This window comes from Lissotriton helveticus, chromosome 1_1 (assembly GCF_964261635.1).
Source record: "Lissotriton helveticus chromosome 1_1, aLisHel1.1, whole genome shotgun sequence".
Taxonomy (NCBI): Eukaryota; Metazoa; Chordata; class Amphibia; order Caudata; family Salamandridae; genus Lissotriton; species Lissotriton helveticus.
This window is the reverse complement of record NC_136057.1, coordinates 473,559,307-473,586,270: the sequence shown is the minus strand read 5'-3', so window position 1 is coordinate 473,586,270 and position 26,964 is coordinate 473,559,307. Positions and strand designations below refer to the sequence as shown.

General features: G+C 55.5%; 1 pseudogene; it reads left to right on the top strand.

Moving 5' to 3' along the window:
* The first annotated feature begins 15,328 nt into the window (after positions 1–15,328).
* Positions 15,329–17,118, top strand: LOC144781559 (18S ribosomal RNA; annotated as a pseudogene).
* Positions 17,119–26,964: the final 9,846 nt, after the last annotated feature.

The following is a 26,964-nucleotide window of genomic DNA, read 5'->3' as shown; positions in this document are numbered from 1 at the left end:
ACCAAACTACCAAGCCAATTCTTCACCAGAAAGGATACAAGCTACCGGGGACCGGTTTCTGGCATTTCAGCCTCGTCGGCCCGGCTTGCTTGAATCCTGATGGAGCAGTGAGCAAGGGACTCATGTCTGAGTATACCCTGCCACACCTATAGTGGCCAAAAACGATTCAGAAAATGGGGTGGTGATGAACAGAGTGTCTGAATTAAGCAGACCACTCTTACCCAGTCCAAAGATCAGGGCTTGATCCATCACCGTTATTTAGCTCACTGCCCCATCCCAGCTCAGAACCTGGCTATATGCAAATTAGTCTGTCCCTGGCCCAGTGCATCATGGGAACAGGGCAGACCAAACTACCAAGCCAATTCTTCACCAGAAAGGATACAAGCTACCGGGGACCGGTTTCTGGCATTTCAGCCTCGTCGGCCCGGCTTGCTTGAATCCTGATGGAGCAGTGAGCAAGGGACTCATGTCTGAGTATACCCTGCCACACCTATAGTGGCTAAAAACGATTCAGAAAAGGGGGTGGTGATGAACAGAGTGTCTGAATTAAGCAGACCACTCTTACCCAGTCCAAAGATCAGGGCTTGATCCATCACCGTTATTTAGCTCACTGCCCCATCCCAGCTCAGAACCTGGCTATATGCAAATTAGTCTGTCCCTGGCCCAGTGCATCATGGGAACAGGGCAGACCAAACTACCAAGCCAATTCTTCACCAGAAAGGATACAAGCTACCGGGGACCGGTTTCTGGCATTTCAGCCTCGTCGGCCCGGCTTGCTTGAATCCTGATGGAGCAGTGAGCAAGGGACTCATGTCTGAGTATACCCTGCCACACCTATAGTGGCCAAAAACGATTCAGAAAAGGGGGTGGTGATGAACAGAGTGTCTGAATTAAGCAGACCACTCTTACCCAGTCCAAAGATCAGGGCTTGATCCATCACCGTTATTTAGCTCACTGCCCCATCCCAGCTCAGAACCTGGCTATATGCAAATTAGTCTGTCCCTGGCCCAGTGCATCATGGGAACAGGGCAGACCAAACTACCAAGCCAATTCTTCACCAGAAAGTATACAAGCTACCGGGGACCGGTTTCTGGCATTTCAGCCTCGTCGGCCCGGCTTGCTTGAATCCTGATGGAGCAGTGAGCAAGGGACTCATGTCTGAGTATACCCTGCCACACCTATAGTGGCCAAAAACGATTCAGAAAAGGGGGTGGTGATGAACAGAGTGGCTGAATTAAGCAGACCACTCTTACCCAGTCCAAAGATCAGGGCTTGATCCATCACCGTTATTTAGCTCACTGCCCCATCCCAGCTCAGAACCTGGCTATATGCAAATTAGTCTGTCCCTGGCCCAGTGCATCATGGGAACAGGGTAGACCAAACTACCAAGCCAATTCTTCACCAGAAAGGATACAAGCTACCGGGGACCGGTTTCTGGCATTTCAGCCTCGTCGGCCCGGCTTGCTTGAATCCTGATGGAGCAGTGAGCAAGGGACTCATGTCTGAGTATACCCTGCCACACCTATAGTGGCCAAAAACGATTCAGAAAAGGGGGTGGTGATGAACAGAGTGTCTGAATTAAGCAGACCACTCTTACCCAGTCCAAAGATCAGGGCTTGATCCATCACCGTTATTTAGCTCACTGCCCCATCCCAGCGCAGAACCTGGCTATATGCAAATTAGTCTGTCCCTGGCCCAGTGCATCATGGGAACAGGGCAGACCAAACTACCAAGCCAATTCTTCACCAGAAAGGATACAAGCTACCGGGGACCGGTTTCTGGCATTTCAGCCTCGTCGGCCCGGCTTTCTTGAATCCTGATGGAGCAGTGAGCAAGGGACTCATGTCTGAGTATACCCTGCCACACCTATAGTGGCCAAAAACGATTCAGAAAAGGGGGTGGTGATGAACAGAGTGTCTGAATTAAGCAGACCACTCTTACCCAGTCCAAAGATCAGGGCTTGATCCATCACCGTTATTTAGCTCACTGCCCCATCCCAGCTCAGAACCTGGCTATATGCAAATTAGTCTGTCCCTGGCCCAGTGCATCATGGGAACAGGGCAGACCAAACTACCAAGCCAATTCTTCACCAGAAAGGATACAAGCTACCGGGGACCGGTTTCTGGCATTTCAGCCTCGTCGGCCCGGCTTGCTTGAATCCTGATGGAGCAGTGAGCAAGGGACTCATGTCTGAGTATACCCTGCCACACCTATAGTGGCCAAAAACGATTCAGAAAAGGGGGTGGTGATGAACAGAGTGTCTGAATTAAGCAGACCACTCTTACCCAGTCCAAAGATCAGGGCTTGATCCATCACCGTTATTTAGCTCAGTGCCCCATCCCAGCTCAGAACCTGGCTATATGCAAATTAGTCTGTCCCTGGCCCAGTGCATCATGGAAACAGGGCAGACCAAACTACCAAGCCAATTCTTCACCAGAAAGGATACAAGCTACCGGGGACCGGTTTCTGGCATTTCAGCCTCGTCGGCCCGGCTTGCTTGAATCCTGATGGAGCAGTGAGCAAGGGACTCATGTCTGAGTATACCCTGCCACACCTATAGTGGCCAAAAACGATTCAGAAAAGGGGGTGGTGATGAACAGAGTGTCTGAATTAAGCAGACCACTCTTACCCAGTCCAAAGATCAGGGCTTGATCCATCACCGTTATTTAGCTCACTGCCCCATCCCAGCTCAGAACCTGGCTAAGGAGGAACCCATATGATGAAGCATGTCACCCTCGGGTGAGTGAGGGTTCTACTCCTTAAGGGATAGATTCCCCTTAATGCTTTCCTTCATTTGTGTTGAATATTATCTGTTTTTATCTATGATGAGAGAGTCAGAGAATAGGCTGTATTAATAAGCCCATAGGCTAAATAGTGCTCTGATAAGACCCAAGGTGATAGTATGTGTTTCATGATATTTCAAAGGGGAGATTTTGCCTCTGAGGTCTTCAAACCTTTTCCCTAGGACCGTAAATCCACTGTTGTTGTTAGAATCTCCTGAGACCCTCTCACCAGACGTCCCCTTCTTTACAGAAACCTGGACCAACCCCTCCTCCTCCCCCGACATCACCACCGCCATCCCTGACAGATACACGATCTAGAGGAAGGACAGCTCCAATAGCCCAGGAGGAGGACTCACCATCATACACAAGAGCTCCCTCCAACTCTCTACATCCATCACGAGTGACCCCTTCTCCACCACCGAACACCTTCACTTCCAGATCCACACCAGCCACACTACATGGCACCCTCGCCTACAGACCCCCCGCGACCTCGCTCCCCGTTCGCCTTTACCATCGCCGACCTCATCGCGCCCCACTCCATTGTCTCCATGGACTACATACTCATCGGAGACCTGAACTTCCACCTCGACAAACCCAGCGACCCCAACTGCACTACTCTCCTGGACAACCTTGCCAACATCAGACTGGAACAGCCCATCACCATGCCCACCCACACACAATTGACCCTATCTTCGCAGGAGGGAACAACATCCACTTCAGCCACACCACACAACCCCCCATGGATGGACCATCACTGCGTTCACTTCCACGTCGACACACCCACCCAGCCCAAACCTGCACCACGGTCTCCATGAAGGAACTGGAGCAAATTCACTGATGAGCAGCTCAACTCCACCCTCAACTGTGACACCCCTGCCAACCCGACCAATGAAAACCTTCACAGATGGATCTCAAACTGCGCAGACAAGCTGGCACCGCTACGTAACTCCAACAGACAGTGCCCCAGAAAGGCCACCTGGTTCACCATTAACTTCCAAGAATCCAGACGCACCTGCAGACATCTTTAGAAGAACTGGAGGAACAGCAAAACATCAGAAGATCACACCACCTACAAGGACGCCAAGAGAGAATACTACCAACGCATAAGATCCACCAAAAGGGCCTTCCTCCAGAACAGGATCCTCGCCAACTCCAGCAACTCCAAGGAACTCTTCAAAGTTATCCAGTAATTCACCAAGCCCCCCAGCAAAACCACGGACATCACCCCCTCCCAGGACCTCTGCAACAAGCTCGGATCCTACTTCCATCTGAAAGTCAAGGGCCTCTATGACCATTTCAACGACCAAACACCTGAATCTGAAACAACTTCCCCCGCCAGCCAGCCCACCATCTCCTCCTGAACCCATGTCACAACCGAAGACACTACCTCAACCATAAAAGGCATCCACGCAGGAGCCTCCATCGACCCCTGTGCAATGAACATCTTCCACCGAGCCACCATTGCTCCAATACTACGACGCACCATCAACGCCACTCTCAAGACTGGCATCTTTCCTGATGACTGGAAATGCGCAGAAGTCTGACCCCTGCTCAAGAAGCCCTCAGCAGACCAACCGGACCCAAAAAACTACCGACCCATCTCCCTCCTCCCCTTCACGGCCAAAGTCACGGAGAAGACCGTCAACGCCCATCTAACAAAATTCGCAGAAGAAAACTCCATCCTCGATCCCTCCCAATCCGGATTCCACAGCAACTACAGCACCGAGACCGCGCTACTCGCTGCCACAGACGACATCTGCATCCTCCTTGACCAAGGAAGTACCACCCCCCTGATCCTACTCGACCTCTCTGCAGCGTTTGACACCTTCTCCCACCGCATATTCACCACAAGACTCAACGACGCCGGCATACAGGTAATCGTCCTTGACTGGATCCGCTCCTTCCTCACTGGCAGAACCTAACAAATCAGACCGCCACTCTTCCTCTCCGAACCCTCTGAAACTAACTGTGGAGTACCCCAGGATTTTCCATCAGCCCCACACTCTTCAACATCTACATAGCCCCCCTAGCCGCCATTGTCAGACAGCATGGACTCAGCATCGTATCCTACGTCCACGACACCCAGCTCATCCTCTCCCTCACCAAGAACCCCTTCACTACCAGACTCAACTTCCAGGAAGGTATAAAGGACAACGCTTCGTGGATGAGCAGCAGCTGCCTGAAAACAAAGGTCCTCGTCCTCGGACCCTCTCCCTCTGCATGGGACAACAACTGGTGGCCCACCACCTTCGGTAGCCCTCCCACCCCCACACCAAAACCTCAGCATCCTAATCGACTCCTCCCTCTCCATGACCCGACAGATCATCGCCGTCACCTCCAGCTGCTTCAATATCCTCCGCATCATCTGGAAGACCTTCAAATGGATCCTCCCCCACCCGAATCAAGAAAAGCTGTCACCCACGCACTCATAACCAGCAGACTGGACTACAGAAATGGCCTCTATGCCGGGATCAACAAGTCTCTGCTCCAAGAACTCCAGACCATACAGAACACCACAGCCAGACTGGTCGTCGGCTTCCCTTGACACAAACACGTCACACGACACCTGTGGAACCTCCATTGGCTCCTCGTGGAGAAGTGAGTTACCTTTAAGATACTCACCTACGCCTACAAATGCTTCCACAACACTGGACCCCAACACCTCAACCAGTGAATTTCTTTCCACGTACCCAAGAGAAACCTCCGATCCGCTGACCTCACCCTGGCCGAAACCCCACGCATCAACAGAGCCAGAACAGGTGGAAGAGCTTTTGTCCTGAATGAGCTCCCGGTCAACAACAGACGCGTCCCCTCACTGAACATTTTCAGGAAGGCTCTCAAGATCTGGCTCTTTGACTGAGTGGAGCTGCCCCACCACCCCACTCCCAGCGCCTTGAGACCCTCATGGGTGAGTAGTGCGCATATACTATTTCCGTGATTGATGTACACTTTGTACAGGGGGCTGGCAAAGGGGATTTCAATATTAAGTTTGATGTTCTCCCTGGATGGCTCTTACGATGTAGTTTAGGAGAGCCATACTTTACATTACTATGATCTGCTGGTCTTTCATGGTGTTAGCTTTATGCCATCCAATTCGCTTCTTGCCCTCTTCCTATGACGGTTGCAGTCAATTTTCTACGTTGTTGTGTGCCCCACATGTTGCCTCCTGGCTACCAACACGAGAAAGGTGTTTTTTGTTTTATTTTATCTCATTGTTTTTTGTGCTCTGCTCTCTCCGTGTTACTTTTTTTTGTGTGTAGAACTGCGCTCTTTTCTGGTGGTGGTGTGTAAACTGTGGGTGCTATTGCGCCATACGGTCTTCTAATAATAAAACTGAACAGAAGCATAACTTTACATGTGGTTTCATGGATCTGGCAAAAGTGAACGTCACACACAGAAGACTCTAAACATCCTGCCTCCTTAGGGAGTAAGTTAACAGGGAACTTCAACAAGTTAGGACCTGTATATTCAGGGGTTTATGATCGTACGGATCTTTAGGACACCTAAAGGCATTCTTTTACCATAGTGTCTAAAATGTTGGGGAGTGTTTTTAAATATTATCCCCGCTGTTTACAAGCCCGGACTGGGCAGGGAAATGTTGTCACAGAGCCCCTATATTCCGCGGGGTAAGTACACATAGTAAGGGAGCACAACCACTACAAGGATTCAGGAGATTGGGGCCACTATATTTTTTTCTGTGATTTCTTTCTTGGGGGAGGGTGTGGGGGAAAGTTTGGGAAAAATGCAGTTTTCACTCGATTAGAAAAACAACCAGGGATCCCGGTTGCTGGTTTGCATGACAACAAACATTTCTTGGTCACGATTCAAGAACTTCCTGAGGAAAAATAATCTGTCTGTGAAAGCTTGCAACCAGATATATGTTTGCCTAACACATCAAGATTTCATATTATGTTATGCTGTGTTGTGTTTGTTTTTAGATATATTCATTTGTAATTTTTCTAAAAATACAACAGGTCATTAGAAATTTACCAATCGTGGGGGATGGGGGAGGTACTCAAGAGCTGTTTAGTGACATTGCTACATTATTTTTGATCTGTAAAGTTAGCAGAGGCACAAATGTTTATTTTCATCTGACTAACACAGTTCCCTGGGCCCTGCTCCCCTCTTAAATACAAGCAGGATTTTATTTGAGGATTTCTAGGAAAATCAGCAGCTGTGGCACTCTGTAGCAATCAGGAGAGGTGGCACTAACTTTGCCCCACTGACACTTGGGGGCAGATTTACAAGCCCCTTGCACCACTTTTGCATCACTTTTCCCATGTTAAAAGTGACGCAAAATTGGCACAAGGAGTTTGTAAATCTGCCCCTTGGTTGTTTAGAATATTTTACGCAGTATAAAAGGAAAGAAAATCCTTTTCTTACAGGCACCGGCCTCTTTTCTCTACTATTTTATCCTTTTTTTATAAAGAATAATCTGATGATACTGGAGGCTCATTTTACCAAGTACGGAACATAACATTTAGAATACTGCTCATACGCAGTGATGTAACTGTCATGCAACCTCAACTTTCATTAGTTCTGCACAGCAGACGGTTGCCTCATCTGAATCTAACTGCATTTTATTTTTCCTTATACTTACTTACAAATATTGGTGCAATGGTCTTTCTACATCTAGATAGGATTGTATGTCTGTGATACTGCAAAGAATTGTCCATTGTATGGCTTTGTTTATGCACACTTTGATGGTACTTGGCTACGGAATACAATGTTTTCTACTATAACTACTTGTCCAGTATCTTGTCAGTCTGGCAAGAAAGACTCCGAAAGGCAACCAAGCACCCAAAGGCACAGCACCGTTGTCATAAACCTCAATGTAAAGGAATAAGGTGGCACCCATACCCTTCAATAAACACTTGCCAGCACTGCTGTAAATTTTACAGGAGAGAGGCAAAAACTCCCATCAGACTGATATGAAGTCTCCTGAAAAGGATTATAAGAAATGCATTTAATTAGTTCAAGATGTAAATTTTAATGTATATTGTTATTTATAATTCAGGTGTTCCCTTGCACAGAATTAACAGCTAGCACTGAAGAAAACCGAGAACCAGACAAATACATTGAGAGGAAGCCCAGCAGTCTGAGAAGAGTGTCTCTTCTCTGTCCCATTCCCCTTTCTCCTTTGATGGGTACATTAGACTGTGGGGAGTCGGGTGTGACTGGGAGGTGGACGTTGGGAGCCAACTTCCATTTAGTTCCTGTGGAGAATCGAGGTATCTGATAGATTGAAGTGCCCACGTAAAAACTCCACCTGAACAGAATGGCAGAAGGCATTAGTTTAAAATCCCTGATAGGTCTGTTAGAAGTCATTCAGAGAGACTTTTTCGCTGTTACAGAAGAAAATAAGAATCTTAGATAAGAGATTAGAGCTTCCCGTCAGGAAACAAATACCCTGTCTTTAAAGGTGAATGGGTTGATTACAGGGTCCACTCCGTTGCCGCAGTCGGAATCAACAACTTTGTCTCAGGAACACACAGTTCAGTATCTCAAGTGGTTCATACTGTATCACCTCTTATTCCACTCCCCCCCCCCCCCAAGAAACCAGTGGCGGCACCTCCATTGAGATGTGAAGGCGTCTCCCCATTGCTTTCTCGCAGTATGAGAAGCAGAAACGTAAAATGGTAAAACTACAATTTTATGTTTCTGCTTCTTGCACTGCTAGAAAGCAGAAGTGGCTGGTTTAGGGCGGGGGGTGGGCGGTCCTACTCGAGTTCAGCGGGGAGTGGCTTGCCCACTATTATTGGCCCTGAATGTTTGGTCGGCCCCAGAGCCAACCAAAGCAGTCATGCGCACTCAACATTTTCTCAACATGGCCTCTGTGCAGGTGTTTGGCTAGGGCGGTGTCCGCAGCACCGCACCAATCACAACGCTGCCATTGCAGTGTTGGGATTGGCTGAGGGGAGGAAGGCTGCCTAAAACACGCCAGGAGCAGCAGGAGCTGAGGCGGGGGCGCGGCATGCGGAGGAAGGTACGTTTTTGTATTTTAATACTGTCCCGCTTCCCCCCGCCACCCGGCCGTCTTGCCGGCTGCGACTGCTGACGGCTACGGTCAGATTTAATGTTTGGTTTCAAAAGTAATGTACAAGCACGAAACACTACGTTTTGCAGACACGTTCAAGTATTTTCCTAAATACAAAGATGGCGTCCTCATTAGGCTGATTAAAATGTTTCTAGAGGTCGCTTTGCTTCATGTAAATCATGTACGTGCTCTGAAGATGGAGGCTCTCTTGTTGATCCTGCATGGGGCTGCCTATAAATTTAAGACACTTCACCTTACCAAATTACTTGTGGTTATTCGGTTGATGCAGGGCCGATTGTTTTACTTGAATAGTTTGTTTCTTCTGGAGGGAAAGGGAAAGTTTGCTAATGGCTTCCCTCTGTAGGGACTGCGATTCATTAGCAGGTCACGCGTTTATGTCCAACAGGTCCAGAAAAGCTTCCGTAGAACTCTGGGCCCTAGCCACAGGGTGGCCCTGCGGGGCCGGGTTAGCCTATATTTTTCAGTGCACCAACTATATTTTTCTGTTCTCCCATGCCCCCTCACATTACAAGTTTTATGTATGCTGTTAGGTTTTATGCCAGATTATGATTTGGGCCAGGCAGGCCTGGTGGTAGAGGAGCATGCAAAGAGTTATCTTTCATAAAGTATGTGGGGAGGAGGTACAAAGGTGTGCGTGTGTGTGATGGGGTACGCAGCAGTGGTGAGTATTTATATATCCATATATGTGCTGGTGTTTGTGTACATAGAGGCGCACGTGCATAGACGGCTCTCTGTGAGGGGTGGTGGGTCTTGCAGATCTACAATAGGTGTGTGTGTGTAGAGATCTGTTGCATAAGTGTGTACATCCATGTGCAGGGGGTTGTTTTTAGTAGTGTGCATTCAAGAGGCATTACAGATGTGTAAGCAATTTAGTCAATATGTAAGTCATTCATTATGGTTAATTAAAACCATTTTGCATAAGACAGTCTAGAAAAAGGCACAGAAAATTACTTTTCAAGCTAGGAGGTGACAGGTTAGTGGGTTGAAAAGCACTTCTACTATTTTTTTGTGAGCAGAACAATTCTGCAGTTGTCCCAATGTCATACCAAAAAGTAGGGCTGGGCGGAGGTGGAGTAGCACCACTCCGCAGAATTTTGGAAAAAAACTGTGGAAAACAACCACACGTCATGTGTGCCCGGGACAGAGGTCCCTCGTGTCTGGGCAGGCTCCCTGATCTCCCCGGCCTGTCTGGTTTGAGTAGCAGGGACCGGCCCCGGGGCCTGGATTCGGTCAGGGCCTGGGGTTTGGGAGCCCCCGTCCTGCAACCTGCCAAACGTCCATCTGCCCGGGACAAGGTACTTTGGTGCTGAGCCCCGGAGACCTGCAAGGCTCCATGGGTCCCGGGCAGTCCTCACCCGGGCATCTGGGCCCCAGGAGCACCTCCGGGTCTCCCCATTCCTGAGGCCCAGCATCGGGTCTCCGAGCCCCCCCTCCGAGCCCTGCAGCCCCGGAGCCCTGCAGCCCCGGAGCCCTGCAGCCCCGAGCCCTGCAGTCCCCTAGCCCTGCAGCCCCCGAGCCCAGTAGCCCCCGAGCCCTGCTTGGGCAGGCGGGAGCCCTCCTGCAAAGTCTCAGGGCAGGCAGATTGACTTTATTTCGGTCCCAGCCATCTGGTCGCACCTCTCCTCTCGGCCATCTGGTCGCACGCAATGCTTTCCAGTGGGGCGCCCAGATGGCCGGGCCGGCCTGGAAGTCCCAATGAGGGCTCATTTGCCTCCAGGATGCCAGCCAGTGCTCCAGGAGGTCAGGCACGTACACGCCTAGGGTCCCCTGAGCCTCGCAGTGCGCACGGGTTCCCAGAAAGAGGGGTAGCCTTCCTCCGGATTACTAGGGGCAGGGTATGCTCAGACACCCCTCCCCGGCTGGCTGCTCTCTGCTGGGGACCAGATGGGCTATGCCCGGACAACACCTCTCTAGGCCTCCGGGGCTCCCTCCTCCGGACCATAGTGTGGCAAAGTGCCCGGAACGGGCTCCATGATTCACGGTAGTCCTACCCCAGGCGCCCGGGCCGGAGACCTCCGGTGGTCCTCACCGTGCCTGAGGCCCAGCCGGGGTCCCTGAGCCCCCGGGAAGCGGAGCCCCAGAGTCCTGCGTGGGCAGGCGAGAACAGTACCGCAAAGGTTCAGGGTGTGCAGATGGGAGTCCTTTTAGTCCCGGACATCTGCTCGCACCTTTCCCCTCGGCCATCTGGTCACACGCAATGCTTTACAATGGGGCGACGAGATGGCCGGGCCGGCCTGGAAGTCCCAATGAGGGCTCATTTGCCTCCAGGATGCCAGCCAGTGCTCCAGGAGGTCAGGCACGTACACGCCTAGGGTCCCCTGAGCCTCGCAGTGCGCACGGGTTCCCAGAAAGATGGGTAGCCTTCCTCCGGATTACTAGGGGCAGGGTATGCTCAGACACCCCTCCCCGGCTGGCTGCTCTCTGCTGGGGACCAGATGGGCTATGCCCGGACAACACCTCTCTAGGCCTCCGGGGCTCCCTCCTCCGGACCATAGTGTGGCAAAGTGCCCGGAACGGGCTCCATGATTCACGGTAGTCCTACCCCAGGCGCCCGGGCCGGAGACCTCCGGTGGTCCTCACCGTGCCTGAGGCCCAGCCGGGGTCCCTGAGCCCCCGGGAAGCGGAGCCCCAGAGTCCTGCGTGGGCAGGCGAGAACAGTACCGCAAAGGCTCAGGGTGTGCAGATGGGAGTCCTTTTAGTCCCGGACATCTGCTCGCACCTTTCCCCTCGGCCATCTGGTCACACGCAATGCTTTACAATGGGGCGACGAGATGGCCGGGATGCCCTGGAAGTCCCGATGAGGGCTCATTTGCATCCCGGATCCCAGCCAGGGCTCCAGGAGCTCTGGCACGTTCGCGCCTAGGCTCCCCTGAGCCTCGTGGTGCCCACGGGTTCCCAGAAAGAGGGGTCGCGTTCTTTCACATTACTAGGGGCAGGGTATGCCGGGACACACCTCCTGGGCTGGCGGTTCTCTGCCGGGGACCAGATGGGCTATGCCTGGACAACACCTCCCCTCCATCTGGGGGCTGTGTCAAAGTGCCGGGAAGCGGATTTCCTGAGCCCTGCGTGGGCAGGTGGGAGCATTACCGCGAAGACTTGGGGTGGACAGATGGGAGTCCTTTTGGTCCCGGCTATCTGGTCGCACCTTTCCCCTCAGCCATCTGGTCGCACGCAATGCTTTCCAATGGAGCGACCAGATGGCCGGGCTGCCCTGGAAGTACCGATGAGGGCTCGTTTGCCTCTCGGATCCCAGCCAGAGCTCCTGAAGGTCGGGCACGTCCGGGCAAAGGCTCTCCTGAGTCTCTTGGTGCGCAAGGGTTCCCAGAAAGGAGTAGACTTCCTAGGGACAAGGTACTCTGGGACCCCTCTCAGCCTAGAGGTCCTCAGCCGGCAGCTGGACGGGCTAGGTTGGCCTCCCCACCACAGGCTCTGTCCTTGGTCCTGCTGCATGGCAGGGTGCCCGAATGAGGTCCTGTAGGCCCGGGGAGGCTTTCCCTTCACCTCTGGGCCTGGGAGCCCTGGCTGGGTGCAGGGGCCCGCCGGGCCCCGGGTTGGGTGCTCCTGCCCGTGGCCCCGTCCCCCGGGCCTGCCACTCTGCCAAAGGCCTGGGACGGGGTACCGTTGTGCCTGGGGAACCTCCCCTTGTTTGGCTGGATTCAGGAGCTCCAGCCGGGTCCCCTGAGAGCCCCGAGGAGGGTGACCTCCCCACCCTGGGGTCCGTCCTCGGTCCTGCCACGTGGCAAAGTGCCCGGGATGGTATCGTGTGGGCCTGGGGAGGCTTCCCCTGCACCTCCGGGCCTGGGAGCCCTGGCTGGGTCCAGGGGCCCCCGGGCCTTTGTTCTGGGTGCTTTGGTCCTGGGCCCTGTCCCCTAGCCTGCCGCACTGCCAAAGGCCCAGGACGGGGTTCTGTTATGCCCAGGGAGCCTCCCCTTGCTTGTCTGGGTTCAGTAGCTCTGTCAGGGGCCCCTGAGGGCCCCGAAGAGGGCGGCCTCCCCACCCCGGGCTCTGTCCTGCCATGTGGCAGGGTGCCTGGGACAGGGTCCGGAGGGCCTGGGGAGGAGTCCGCTGGACCTCTGGGCCTGGGAGCCCCAGCTGGATCCATGGGCCCGTTGGGCCTTGGGTCGGGTGCTCCGGCCCTGGGCCCCATCCCCCGGCCTGCTGCTCCACCAAGGGCCCAGTACAGGGGTCCGTCCATCCCGTGCAGGCCTCCCCTGCTTGTCAAGGTATCCGTGGGTCCCAGGTCGGAGGGCCCGTCGGGTCCCACTCGCAGCCTCCATGGCTGGGGCCCTGGGCCTCCGGTCCTCCATGCCCCGGCGCCCGCTCACTCTTTCGTTGGGGCACAGAGTGACCAGATGGCTTCTCTTTCATGCTCGGCCATCTGGTTGCACCTTTCCTCTCGGCCATCTGGTAGCACCAATCCCCTCGGCCATCTGGTCACGCCCAATGTTTTCCTATGGGGTGACCAGATGGCTGGCTTCCCTGGAAGTCCCGATGAGGGCTCATTTGCTTCACCGATCTCAGCGAGGTCTCTTCTGTCACCTCATGTGCACGGATTACAAGAAAGGGGGGTAATTTTTCTCCGGATTACTAGGGAGCGGGTCAGTCAGACCTCCGTGAGGTCCGGCGATTCTGAAACCGGGGAAGGCAGAACCCGGGCTTGCCTGCCGGGGCCCCCAGGGGCCCAGGTATGCACCTGCCACTCAGCCCCTTGCCGATGGTCCTTTTTCTCGGAGTTTGCTCAGGCACACCTCTGTGAGGTCCGGCGATGCTGAGACAGGGGAAGGCAGCACCCGGGCCTGCCCGCCAGGGCCCCCAGGGGCACGGGTACGCACCTGCCTCTCAGCAACTTCCCGATGGTCTTTTTTCTCCGAGTTTGCTCAGTTAGACCTCCGTGAGGTTCGGCGATTCTGAAACAGGGGACGGCAGCACCCGGGCCCGCCTGCCGGGGCCCCCATGGGCCCGGGTAGGCACCTGCCACTCAGCCCCTACCCGATGGTACTTTTTCTCTGAGTTTTCTCAGTTAGACCTCCGTGAGGTCCGGTGATGCTGAGATGGGGAAGGCAGCACCCGCGCCTGCCCGCCGGGGTCCCCAGGTGCCTGGGAATGCACCTGCCTCTCAGCCCCTTCCCAACGGTCCTTTTTCTCTGAGTTTTCTTAGTTCGACCTCCGTGAGGTCCGGTGATGCTGAGACAGGGAATGCAGCACCCGGGTCCGCCCGCCGGGGCCCTCAGGGGTCCTGGTATACACCTGCCTCTCAGCCCCTTCCCGATGGTCCTTTTTCTCTGAGTTTGCTCAGTTAGACCTCGGTGAGGTCCGGCGATGCTGAGACAGGGAAGGCAGCACCCGGGCCCATCTGCCGGGCCCCAGGGGCCTGGGTACGCACCTGCCTCTCAGCCCCCTACTGATGGTCCTTTTTCTCTGAGTTTGCTCAGTTAGACCTCCGTGAGGTGCAGCGATTCTGAAACAGGGGAAGGCAGAACCTGGGCCCGCACACCAGGGGCCTGGGTAACTAACTGCCTCTTGGCCCGATGGTCCTTTTTCTCCGAGTTTGCTCAGTCAGACCTTCGTGAGGTCCGGCGATGCTGAGACGGGGGAAGGCAGCACCCGTGCCCGCCGGCAGGGGCCCCCAGGGCCCGGGTACGCACCTGCTTCTCACCCCTTTCCCGATGGTCCTTTTTCTATGACTTTGCTCAGTTAGACCCCCATGAGGTCCGGCGATGCTGAGACGGGGGAAGGCAGCACCCGGGCCCACCCACCGGGGCCCACAGGGGGCTGAGTACGCACCTGCCTCTCAGCCCCTTCCCAATGTTCCTTTTTCCTTTTTCCTTTTTTGAGTCTGCTTGCCACAGGAGCAGGCAGTGACGCTAAGCCAGCATAACCCATGCGCAGGGTGGCCTCCGCAGGATGCCCCAGCTGTACTCTGATCGATTGGGCACTCTCGGTCTGTTTAGGGATGGACTGCTTGGCCAGCCTTAGCTGTTGTTTCGAGCAAAGAGCTTCCACCCCGCATGGACTGTCTGACACGAGGGCCTGCCACCTGGCAGGAGACCCTACCCAGCAGAGCAAAGGCAGAGGGACCCCGGGAGCTCGTGCCCCCCAGTGGTCTGACCCGAGCGGAAGGGGTCATGTGGCACCAGGCCATCGGATGCTGCTGCCTGGCAGGTCCGAAGGCCCCACGCGCCACGCCGTCAACCCTCTCTGCCCAGCACATTTCTACAGCAGCTCGAAACCACCGCTCCGTGGGGTGCCGCTGCTGCCAGGCTCCTGCACCCCTGCATCTCGCTCAGGCTGTGCTTCGGCCTGCCTCACCCTCCCGGGGGGACGGCCGGGCCTGCCCGTGCCCATGCGACCGCACCTCTCCACACCCTTCCAGTGAGCCCTCCCGCCCAGGCGGGTAGGCTCCTTCCCCTGGCAGGCTCCTGAGGCTGCATGAAGGTTGCCAGTCAGGGAGATGGACACGCGGCCCCACCCCTTCAGCAGGTACGGCTCCCTGGTGGATCCTGCCAGTAGCATATGCTTGTCTCAAAGATTAAGCCATGCATGTGTAAGTGCATACGGCCAGTACAGTGAAACTGCGACTGGTCTTATTAAATCAGTTATGGTTCCTTTGATCGCACCATCTGTTACATGGATAACTGTGGTAATTCTAGAGCTAATACATGCAGACGAGCGCTGACCTCCTAGGATGCGTGCACTTATCAGACCAAGGTCAATCTGGGCTCGCCCTACCGCTTTGGTGACTCTAGATAACCTCAGGCCAATTGCACATCCCTGTGACGGTGACAATACTTTCGGATGTCTGCCCTATCAACTTTCGATTGTACTTTATGTGCCTCCCAAGGTGACCGCGGGTAACGTGGAATCAGGGTTCCATTCCGGAGAGGGAGCCTGAGAAATGGCTACCATATCCAAGGAAGGCAGCAGGCACGCAAATTACTCATTCCCGATTCGGGGAGGTAGTGATGAAAAATAACAATACAGGACTCTTTCGAGGCCCTGTAATTGGAATGAGTACACTTTAAATCCTTTATTGAGGATCCATTGGAGGGTAAGTCTGGTGCCAGCAGCGGTGGTAATTCCAGCTCCAATAGTGTATATGAAAGTTACTGCAGTTAAAAAGCTTGTAGTTGGATCTTGGGATCGAGCTGGCGGTCCGCCGCAAGGCTAGCTACCACCTGTCCCAGATCCTGCCTCTCGGCGCCCCCTTGATGCTCTTGACTGAGTGTCCTGGGGGTCCGAAGCATTTACTTTGAAAAAATTTGAGTGTTCAAAGCAGGCCGGTCACCTGAATATTGCAGCTAGAAATAAAGGAATAGGACTCCGGTTCTATTTTGTTGGTTTTCAGAAGTGGGGCCATGATTAAGATGGACGGCCGGGGGCATTCGTATTGTGCCACGAGAGGTGAAATTCTTGGACTGGCGCAAGACGAACCAAAGGAAAAGCATTTGCCAAGAATGTTTTAATTAATCAAGAATGAAAGTCGGAGGTTCGAAGACGATCAGATACCGTCGTAGTTCCGACCATAAATGATGCCTAATAGCAATCCGGCGGCGTTATTCCCATGACACGCTGAGCAGCTTCTGGGAAACCAACGTCTTCGGGATCAAGGGGGAGTATGGTTGCAAAGCTGAAACTTAAAGGAATTGACGGAAAAGCACCACCAGGAGTGGAGCCTGTGGCTTAATTTGACTCAACACGGGAAAACTCACCCAGCCCGGACACGGACACGGACACGGAAAGGATTGAAAGATTGATAGCTCTTTCTCGAATTTGTCTGGTTAATTCTGATAACGAACGAGACTCCTCCATGCTAACTAGTTACGAGCCTCCGGCGGTCGGCGTCCAACTTCTTAGAGAGACAAGTGGCATTTAGCCACACAAGATTGAGCAATAACAGGTCTGTGAAGCCCTTAGATGTCCGGGACTACAAGCGCGCTACAATGAATGGTTCAGCGTGTGTCTACCCTTCGCCGACACGTGCGGGTAAGCCGCTGAACCCAGTTCGTCATAGGGATTGCGGACTGGAATTATTTCCCATGAACGAGGACTTCCCAGTAAGTGCGGGTCAGAAGCTCACGCTGATTAAGTCCCTGCCCTTTGTGCACACCGCCCGTCGCTACTACCGATTGGGTGGTTTAGTGAGGTGTTCGGATCGGTCCCGCCGGGGTAGGCAACAGCCCTGGCGGAGCGTCGAGAAGACAATCAAACTTGAATATCTCTTCAGGAAGTAAAAGTCGTAACAAGGTTTCCGTAGGTGAACCTGCGGAAGGATCCTTAATGGTGGAGCGGCCCAAAGCCTTCGGCCGCCTCCTGCAAGCACACACCCTGGGCACAGTGGGAAGGCCCGACCGACACGTGAGGGACCGTGGAAGGGGGCGGCCACCATTCCCTGTCCCTCTCCGAGACGGAACCCAAGCTCACTCGGCACAACCCCCCCAGCAGGACTGCAAGGGCGACTAGGTACGACACCCTCCCAGGCCATCTGGACTCTGGGTTGTCCTAGGCCATCTGGTTGCCTGGCTGAGCGACCGGATGGCCCGGCAGGCCGGGTGACCAGATGGCCCTGCGAGCCGGGTGACCAGATGGCCCTGTGGGCCGAGTGACCCGATGGCCCTGCGGACTGGGTGACCAGATGGCCGGAGTTGGACTTGGCCCTTCTGGCAGGTTCACCCCTAAACTTTTTGCTTTTGATATGTGACTTAGTGCTAGTGATTTTTGGCATCTGCTCACTTTGCCACTGTGTCCCAGGGTAAAGTGCGTGCGTGTAGTGAGGTTGGCCTGCCCTCCCATAGGAATGCATGGGGAATGTTTGTGTCCCTGGTAGTTCCTGATGCGTGGGGTGTGCAGATGCGAGTTTGGTATGCGCGGACTCGTATGATTAAATGCTGCGCGATGATGTGTGCGGCGTTAATGTACCTAGTGTGGAAGTGCCACTTCTAGAAGTTGGCCTGTCTGTGTATAAAAGGTAAATTGGCTGACTGGCTTGTGATTGGCTGTGGCTGGCTGGTGTGCCTGGCTCTCTGAGTCAGGATAGGTCTGCCCCGGTGGTGAATGGGAGATCTGCATGTTGATGGCCGGGGAGGAGTGCACCTGGTACCTGAATAGGGCTGGGCTTTCCCCACACAATGCTGGCTCCGCCCCCTGTGGTGCGTCTAATGTCCCTAGCCTGGCCAGTGAATGAGAAGAGGGGCTGAGCACATCAAAGTGCTCCAAAACCAGCTGCGACTGGTTTTCCCCCACCCTACAGACACAGACAAAGGGATTTAGTGTATAAAAAGGGGCTGTGTCCCCATGAATGGTTCTCTTGCTTGATCCTATCTTGGAGGGGGGCTGCTGCTGCTGGGCGCCAGGAGGACCACCACTGGGACTGCCTCCCTGCCTAGAGGGCCCTGTGAGCTGGCCCCTGGGCCCAGCCTTTGACCCCCACCTCCTGAGGACTTTTATTGTGCTATACTTCCCCTGGGCTTTGGGGGACCCTAGCGCTTGGGAGCGCTTTGCTTTCCTTTGCTTTATAGCGCTGCTAATCTCCTCAGCAGCTGAGGCTGCGATCCTTGTGAGGGAGGAAGCCCCCAGCGTGGAGATTCCCCCCCCTACAGCGTGCTGATTTGGGCACGGAAGCCACCCCATTTTATTATTGGTTCTCGAGGGAGCCTACCCCTTGGTTGGGTTATCTCGCCGCCTGTAGTGACCTGAAGGGGCCGCCGCGCTGCCCGCCGCGACCCAGAAGCGCTTTCGCCCAGGACCCGGAAGTACAGGCAGCCAAGCAGGAAGCAGCGGGAGCCTACCCTGCGGTCCTGCGCCCAGGCGAAGAATCACAGGTGAGCCCCACAACCCAGGAGAGGAGCCGCCGCCTGGAGGAGCAGGCGGGGCTCCAGTGCCAAAAGGAGAGAGCCCCGCCGTGAGGATAGCCGCTGCGCCAGCAGAGTCCCGGTGAGTGTGGTCCCGGGTGGTTGAGTCTTGGGAGGTGCGGGGCTCCTCGCATCAGTGAGCCACCGAGCGGCCCCGGCTGGCAGTGGGCCGCTCCCCCGAAGCTCTCTAGTTACGAGGGGGAGAGGGGGCACATCGGGCATATTGTCGTTGCCCGCTCCCACGTGGGGAGCACTAGTTGTATTCAAAGCCCATAAGGGCTCCCGGGCAAATTGTGAATCCGAGTCCCCCGAGCGGGACTCCAACGAGGAGCACAGTTCTCCAGAGCCCACGAGAGGCTCCAACGAAGGGGGCAGTTGAGTTCTCGAGCCCACAAGGCTCCAAGGGCATTTATTTTCCGAGTCCCCAGAGGGGGGGACTCCAACGACGGGGACATTGTAATCAGAGCCCACGAGAGGCTCAGGGGCATTTGTTGATCTGAGTCCCCCGAGCAAGACTCCAACGTGATTGGGGCATTTCTGGAGGTAGAGCGGCCCCGGCTGGCAGCGGGCCCCTCCCCCAGTGTTAGCAGCATCCCTGTGTCGAGGCCCCACCTGATTAGGGGGCCTGACTGTTCACATCGGAGCCCAGAAGAGAACCAGGAGGCATGCTGGTGCCAGGCTCCCTGCTACAGCTGCCCAGCACTTAGTGGGCAGCTGCTTCGTTTAGGCCCCTTGTGAATCTCCTTTGGCTGCCTGCGCAGCCTGCCCTGACTTTGCTGGACACAGGGCGTTTCAGCCCCAGAGAAGCCAGTTGGCCTGGGGACAGTTCTGGTGTTGTGCCCTTGCGGGGGATGTGGTTACCTGCTCAATGTGATACCTGCCTAATGTGATTTCTGCATCATGTGTAATGTCTTTGTGCCTATACCTCTGAAAATGTTTTCATGCTTGGGAGATTGTTTTACCTAGTATAGGTTATACTAGTGAGTTCATGGTTCCCTGCGTGATATTTTCCTAAGGTGGTTAGGGTTGCGTAGGTGGTACTTACCTTTTTCCAGTGGTTACTGGTTGTGTGCTACATTTGCTATTTGGTGCTACAGTTATTATATGTTCTATGTTCTAAGTATTATTCCTACAAAGTGCTAATTCTACCAAGTGCTAATTCTAAAAGTGCATATTCCTGACAGTGGTCCATGTGGCCCTGTCCCATGTATATAATCCCCTGTAAATTCTGCCCATGCCTCTGGCACATTGTAAAGTGTGTGTTTCTTATCTAATGTGTTTGGTATAATACAAAGGCTATTTTTATATATACAAAACACAATATTTAGAACAAGGGTCCATGGGCAAGTTTTATGACCCAAAACTAGATACACTCCCCTACTAATAACATCAATAAACAAAAAGTATCTAGGGGTCAGGGAAGTAAGAAATAAGACTCAACTCACAAAATATCGATGACATAACCAAATATTAGTTTCTAAGAGGTGGAAAACTCAAGTGCTCCATTATGCATGACTAAATACACGTGGGTAACCAGACGTGGGCAAAAACACCAAAGGGCAGGTGAAATTCTCCCATCAGTTGCCGATCTGTTCCGCCCCGGTGTGCAGGAGCCCCTCGTCATGCAAGCCAGGCGAGGGTCCAGGCGCTGGGGAAGGGTGTCCACCGGGGCCCAGGGAGGCTCTCCCCGGCCTGGCTAGGGTTCGAAAGCTGGGACCGAGCCCGGGGCTCGTGCTCTGTCCAGCGGGCCCCAGGGTGCGGGAGCCCCCTGTCCAGCAAACCAGCCGAGGGTCCGGGCGCTGGGGACTGGGTCCACCGGGGCCCCGGGAGGCTCTCCCCATCCTGGCTGCTTTCAGAAGCAGGGACTGGGACAGGGAGCAGGGGTGGCTGACTTTATCCGCTATGCTGGCGGAGCGGAGTTTTCTGCCGACCCCTATACAACCCTGTGGTGTGGAAGCCTCCTCCTGCGGTCTGGCGAAGGTACCGGTACCCATGACAGTGTCCATCGGCAGCGTGGAGGGAGTTTGGTGGGGCAGGGAGGCGGTGCAGGGGAGGGGCAGGGTGGACAGTGGTAAACAACGGAATATGGATGATTGCAGGTAAGTAAACAATTTAATAAATAAAATGAATTTCGTAGTGCACCATGCATCGCAAAATACGATGCACTGCGCACTACGAAATTCGTTTTGTTTTTTAAATTGTTTACTTACCTGCAATTGTCCATATTCCGGTGTTTACCACTGTCCACCTTGCCCCTCCCCCGCACCACCTCCCTGCCCCACCAAACTCCCTCCACGGGCCGCGGCTGTCCATCGGGCCAAGGGAGGCTTCCCCAAACTGGCTGGGATCAGAAGCAGGGACCAGGCCTGGGAGGGGTGGCTGGCTAAGTCCTTCCCACTGCATAGTAAGAGTTTGTTTAGGGCTGGGCGGAGTTGGCGTAGCAGCACTACACAGAATTTTGTAAAAAATGTGTGGAAAACGAGCGCACGTCCTGAGGGTCCATGTTCCTGGGACAGGGGTCCCTCGTGCCTGGGCAGGCTCCCCGATCTCCCCGGCCTGGCTGGGTTGAGAAGCAGGGACCAACCCCCGGGCCTGGGTTTCAGTCAGGGCCTGAGGTTTGGGAGCCCCCGTCCTGCAGCCTGCCAAGTGTCCATCTGCCTTGGACAAGGGTCCCTGCTGCAGAGCCCTTGGAGACCTGCAAGGCTCCATGGGTCCAAGGCAATCCTCCCCAGGGCGTCTGGGCCCCAGGAGTGCCTGCGGGCCTCTCCATGCCTGTGGCCCAGCGTGCAGTCTCCCAGCCCACCCCCGAGCCCTGAAGACCTGGAGCCCTGTAGCCCCCGAGGCCTGCAGTCCCCGAGTCCTGCAGTCCCCGAGCCCTGCAGCCCCGAGCCCTGCAAAGGCAGGCTGGAGCCTCCCACGAAGGCTCGGGGCAGGCAGATTGGCATTATTTTGGTCCTGGCCATCTGGTCGCAGCTCTCCCCTCTGCCATCTGTTCGCACGCAATGCTTTCCAATGGGGTGACCAGATGGCCGGGCTACCCGATGTGGGCTCATTTGCCTCCTCAAGCCCAGCCAGGGTTCCAGAAGATTGGGCGCCTCTGCGCCCTGGGTCCCCTCCATCACTCGGTGCACACGGGTTCCCAGAAAGAGGGGTGGCTTTCCTCCGCATTTCCAGAAGGTCGGGCTGCCCTAGAAGTCCCAAATGAGGGCTCATTTGCCTCCCGGATCTCAGCCAGGACTTCAGGAGGTCGGACACGTTCGCGCCAAGGGTCTCCTGAGCCTTGTGGTATGCACGTGTTCTCAGAAAGAGGGGTAGCCTTCCTCCGGATTAGTAGGGGCAGGTTATGCCGGAATACCACTACCGGGCTGGCAGTTATTTGCCGGGGACCAGATGGGCTATGCCCGGGGCACACCCTCCTAGGCATCCAGGGCTCCCTCCTCTGGCCCGCAGTGTGGCAAAGTGCCCGGGACGGGCTCCATGGGTCCTGGGCAGTCCTCCCCTGGGGGTGCGGGCCTCGAGAGCTGCTGTGGGCTGTCTCGTGCCGGGGCCCAGCCTGGGGTCTCCGAGCCCCCAGGAAGCAGAGCCCCTGTGCCCTAAGTGGGCAGGCAGGACCCCTACTGCGAAGGCTCGGCTCTGGGCAGGCAGATGGGAGTGCTTTCGGTCCCGGACATCTGGTCGCACCTCAGCCATCTGGTCGCATGTAATGCTTTCCAATGGGGCGACCAGATGGCCGGGCTGCCCTGGCAGTCTCAATGGGAGCTCATTTGCCTCCCCGATCCAAGCCAGGGCTCAACGAGGTCGGACATGTCCGGGCCTAGGGTCCCCTCCGTCACTCAGTGCACACAGGTTCCCAGAAAGAGGGGTAGCTTTCCTCCAGATTACTATGGGCAGGGTATGCCGGAACACCACTCCCGGGCTGACGGTTCTCTGCCGGGGACCAGATGGCCTTTGCCTGGCAAACACCTCCCAGGGGTCCGGGGCTCCCTCATCCAGCCCACGGCATGGCAAAGTGCCCGGGACGGGCTCCATGGGTCCCTGGCAGTGCTCCCCAGGGCGTGCGGGCCCCGAGAGCCCCTGCTGGCCTCCCTCTGCCTGAGACCCAGCCGGGGTCTCCGTGCCCCTGGGAAGCCGAGCCCTGCTAGGGCAGGCGGGAGCCCTACCGGGAAGGCTTGGCTCTACTTGGGGCAGGCAGATGGGAGTCCTTTCGGTCCCGGTCATCTGGTCGCACCTTTCCCTTCGGCCATCTGGTCGCACACATTGCTTTCCAATGGAGCGACCAGATGGTCGGGCTGCCCTGGAAGTCCCGATGAGGGCTCATTAGCATCCCGGATCCCAGCCAGGGCTCCAGGACGTCATGCGCGTCTGGGCCTAAAGTCTCCTGAGTATCTCTGTGCGCACGGGTTCCCAGATAGGGAAGGGTAGCCTTCCTCCGGATTACTAGGGACAAGGTACTCTGGGGCCCCTGTCAACACAGAGGTCCTCAGCTGGCAGCTGGACAGGCCAGGATGCCGCCCCAGCCCTGGGTCTATCCCTGGATCTGCCGCGTGGCAGGCTGCCCTGGATGTGGTCTGGAGGGCCCGGGGAGCCTCTTCCGGCTGGGCTCGGTCCTAGAGCCACGGGGAGGTCGGCCTCCCCACCTCAGGCTCTGTCCTCCGTCCTACTGCATGGCAGGGGGCCCAAACGAGGTCCCGCGGGCCTGGGGAGGCTTCCCCTTTGCCTCTGGGCCTGGGAGCCCTGGCTGGGTCCAGGGGCCCTGCTGGGCCCCGGGTTGGGTGCTCCAGTTCTAGGCCCCGTCCCACTGCCTGCTGCTCTGCCAAAGGCCTGGGACAGGGTTCTGTTGTGCCTGGGATGCCTCCCCTTTCTTGGCTGGGTTCAGGAGCACCGGCCGGGGCCCCTGAGAGCCCCAGGGAGGATGGCCTCCCCACCCTGGGCTTCATCCTCGGTCCTGTCACGTGGCAGGGTGCCCGGGATGGTGTCTGGGCGTCCCGGAACCCCGGTTGTGTCCAGGGGCCCGCCGGGCCCTGGGTCGAGTGCTCCGGCCCTGGGCCCCATCCCCCAGCCTGCTGCACTGCCAAAGGCCCAGTACGGTATTCTGTTGAGCCCGGGGAGCGTCCCCTTGCTTGGCTGGGTTCAGGAATCCCCACCCCAGACTTCGAGTCTGCTTGCCCCGTGAGCAGGCAGGGACGGTAAGCCAGCATGCACCCTGCACAGGCTGGCCTGCCAAGGGATGCCCCAGCCGTACTCTGATCCATTGGGCACTCTCGGTCCGTTTAGGGATGGACTGCTTGGCCAGCCTCAGCTGTTGTTTCGAGCAAAGCGCTTCCACCCTGCATGGAAAGTCTGACTTGAGGGCCTGCCGCCTGGCAGGAGACCCTACCCAGCAGAGCGGAGGCCGAGTGGCCCCGGCAGCTTGTGCCCCCCAGTGGTCTTACCCGAACAAATGGGGTCGGGTGGTGCCAGGCCCTCGGATGCTGCTGCCCCGCAGGTCTGAAGGCCCCATGTGCCACGCCGTCATTTCTCTCTGCCCAGCACGTTTCCACAGCAGCTTGGAACGACCGTTGTTAGAATTAGGGGTCTCTGCTTGGCGCAGGTATACTCTTGTGTCAAACAGGGACCCTCTCCTCTAGTCAGGGCAAAGGACTACTGCTAGAAATAACCCCTGCTCACCCCTCTAGGCGGCGTGGCGCGAGCAGACAAGGGTAATCTCTAGAGTACATATGGTTAAGCACTTGTAATATCCCACACAGTAATTTACCAACCCACTACACAGAGACACAAGACTGTTCTTTTGTAAAAAATATACTCTTTATATCAAAACGGTTAAGCAGGCTTTAGGTACAGACTTAATACTTTCAGAATGGTCCAAGTAACTTTCAAAATGATGCCACAGTTCTTAAAAGACTGTCAAAACGGCTTCACAGTACTTCAGGCAATGTCTAAAGAGTTGTTGCGCTGTTCGTTAAGGCCTGAGCGCTTCGTAGCGCTCCTGTACGCTTCGTACGATAACCAAAGGAAAGGCTCCACTAGACCTCACGCGCCTCGCGTTAGACGCGTACGACGTGGCCGATGTAAACAAGGGGTACGAGTTGTACTACGCTTATGCGACTCGTACCTCGGTGTTAGGACACACGCGTTCACAATTAGAAGCGGGGCACAGCGCACAGCTCGAGGCATTCAGGGGGCCTTAGTACATACAGGCGGTGCGAGTCATAGAGTGGTGGTGCGACTCGTACGGCGATGCCGTTTACAGTACCTTTGTTCTTGGGGGTTCGTGCGGACAATGCAAGCGTAGATCTGACGTCCCACGTCGCGGTGCCTTCCTCCTTCGTTGCGAGCTACGGCTCGATGGCTCAGCAGTCTCCGCTCTCAGAGGGCAGCGATGCGTTGGGGGGCTCTTGATCTCGGCGTCCGTCCCAGTCCTGAAGAGGGGGCAGCGGCTAAAGGTGATTCCAGCAGCGAGGCGCTTTCAGCATGGCGTCTTCAGGGAGGGGCGAGCCCAGGCGCAGTCCGTCTTTACTGTGTGAGCTACGGCTTGGGGGCCACAGGTTCACGATGCTTGGACCGGATGGTCCGTTCTTGCGTTGCGAGCTCCGGCTCGATGTAGCAGCAGTCACTGTGCTCAGGCCCGGCGGTGCTGGCCTTTACTGTGCGAGTTGCGGCGCGATGATTCAGGAGTCGCGTTGCTCAGCCGGCCGAGGGTGCACAGGCTCTCAGAGTGCGGGACAACTTCTCAGCGCACTCAGGTCTCCGGGGTCAGCGCTGCAAGGGAAGACAACACCAGCAGCAGCTTCCTTCTTCAGGGGGGTAGCGCCCAATTTTCCTGGGGCGCAGTTCAGGGGGCAAGTTCACAAGCAAGCCCTTGGAGATTGATCACAAAAATGCACAAGTTGAATTAAAGTCTTTCTCAGTCCTTTTCCTCTCTCCTTCTTGCAGCTGCAGCAAGGCACCCACCACAGGCTAGTCTCTCAGGCTAGAGACAGTAGTCCTCCATGCAGCTTTCCCAGGTCCTTCTCTTCGGGCAGAGTTTCTTCTTGGCGTAAACAGGATCTAATTTCTTGGGAGCAGGGCTCCTACATTTATACTGAAAATCCTTTGTTCTTGCAGGCCAGGGAGCCTGAGCCTGGTTCAGCCCAGTTTTGGAGCACTTTGTTTTGGTGACTCTGGCTTCTTCTTTCAGGGTGCAGGGCAGAGACATCAGACGCTCCGCAGGAGGTGGAGCCAGCATTGTGGGGGCAGAGCACAGCCCTATTCAGAGTCAAGGGGCACTCCCACCTATCCTGGGGGTAATCCCTCTATTCACCACCTGACAGCCCAGACTGTCTCCTGGAATTCCCCAGCCCTGTCACTCACACAAACCAGACAGCACATACACATCCTAGCAGAGGCGGGCTGAAATAGTCAGGCAAGCAAATGCGAACTTTCTTAAAGTAGCATTTGCAAACACAGGATAATAAAATAAACTTTAGTAAAATAAGTATTTTATTATTCTGAGTTCAGGCATACTAAACTTGACTTTCCACCATGCTCTCTGGGTCTGTTGGGATTATAGAGTGTAATAATTACAGCAGCCCATTCTGGCCTATGGAGATAGGGTAGCCTTACAATGAAGTTAAGGGAAGGTTTAGGGACTGGCAAGTAGGTGTACTTGCGCAGTCAGCATGACAGTACCAGACTGCACGCAGGTTCTGCAATGGCAGACCCTAGACACTTTTTACCAGGCCGCTTCTTTGGGTGGCACAACCAGTGCTGCAAGCCCACCAGCAGCATTTGTGTTTACAAGCCCTGGCACTCCTGGTGCACTTTACTGGGGTCTGACAGTAAACCAAATAAGCCAATCATGGACTCCAATCACCTATAGCAATTTACAGTAGGGAGAGCATATGCACTTTAGCACTGGTCAGCAGTTGTAAAGTGCCCAGAGTCATTAAACCAACAAAGACAGGTCAGAGAGAATATTGGAGGAAGGCAAAAAGTTCAGGGATGACCCTGCCAAGAGGGCCAAGTCCAACAACCGTTCTGAGGGGTGCCGTTGCCGCCAGGCTCTGGCACCCCTGCATCTTGCTCCGACTGTGCCTCGGCCTGCCTCTCCCTCCTGGGGGAGACGGCTGGGCCTGCCGGTGCCCATGCGACTGCACCTCTCCACATCCCTCCAGTGAGCCCTCCCGCCCAGGCAGGTGGGCTCTTTCCCTTGGCAGGCTCCTGAGAGATGGAGGGGTGCGTGAATGTTGCCGGTCTGGAGATGGGCATGCGGCCCCACCCCGTCATCAGGTGCAGC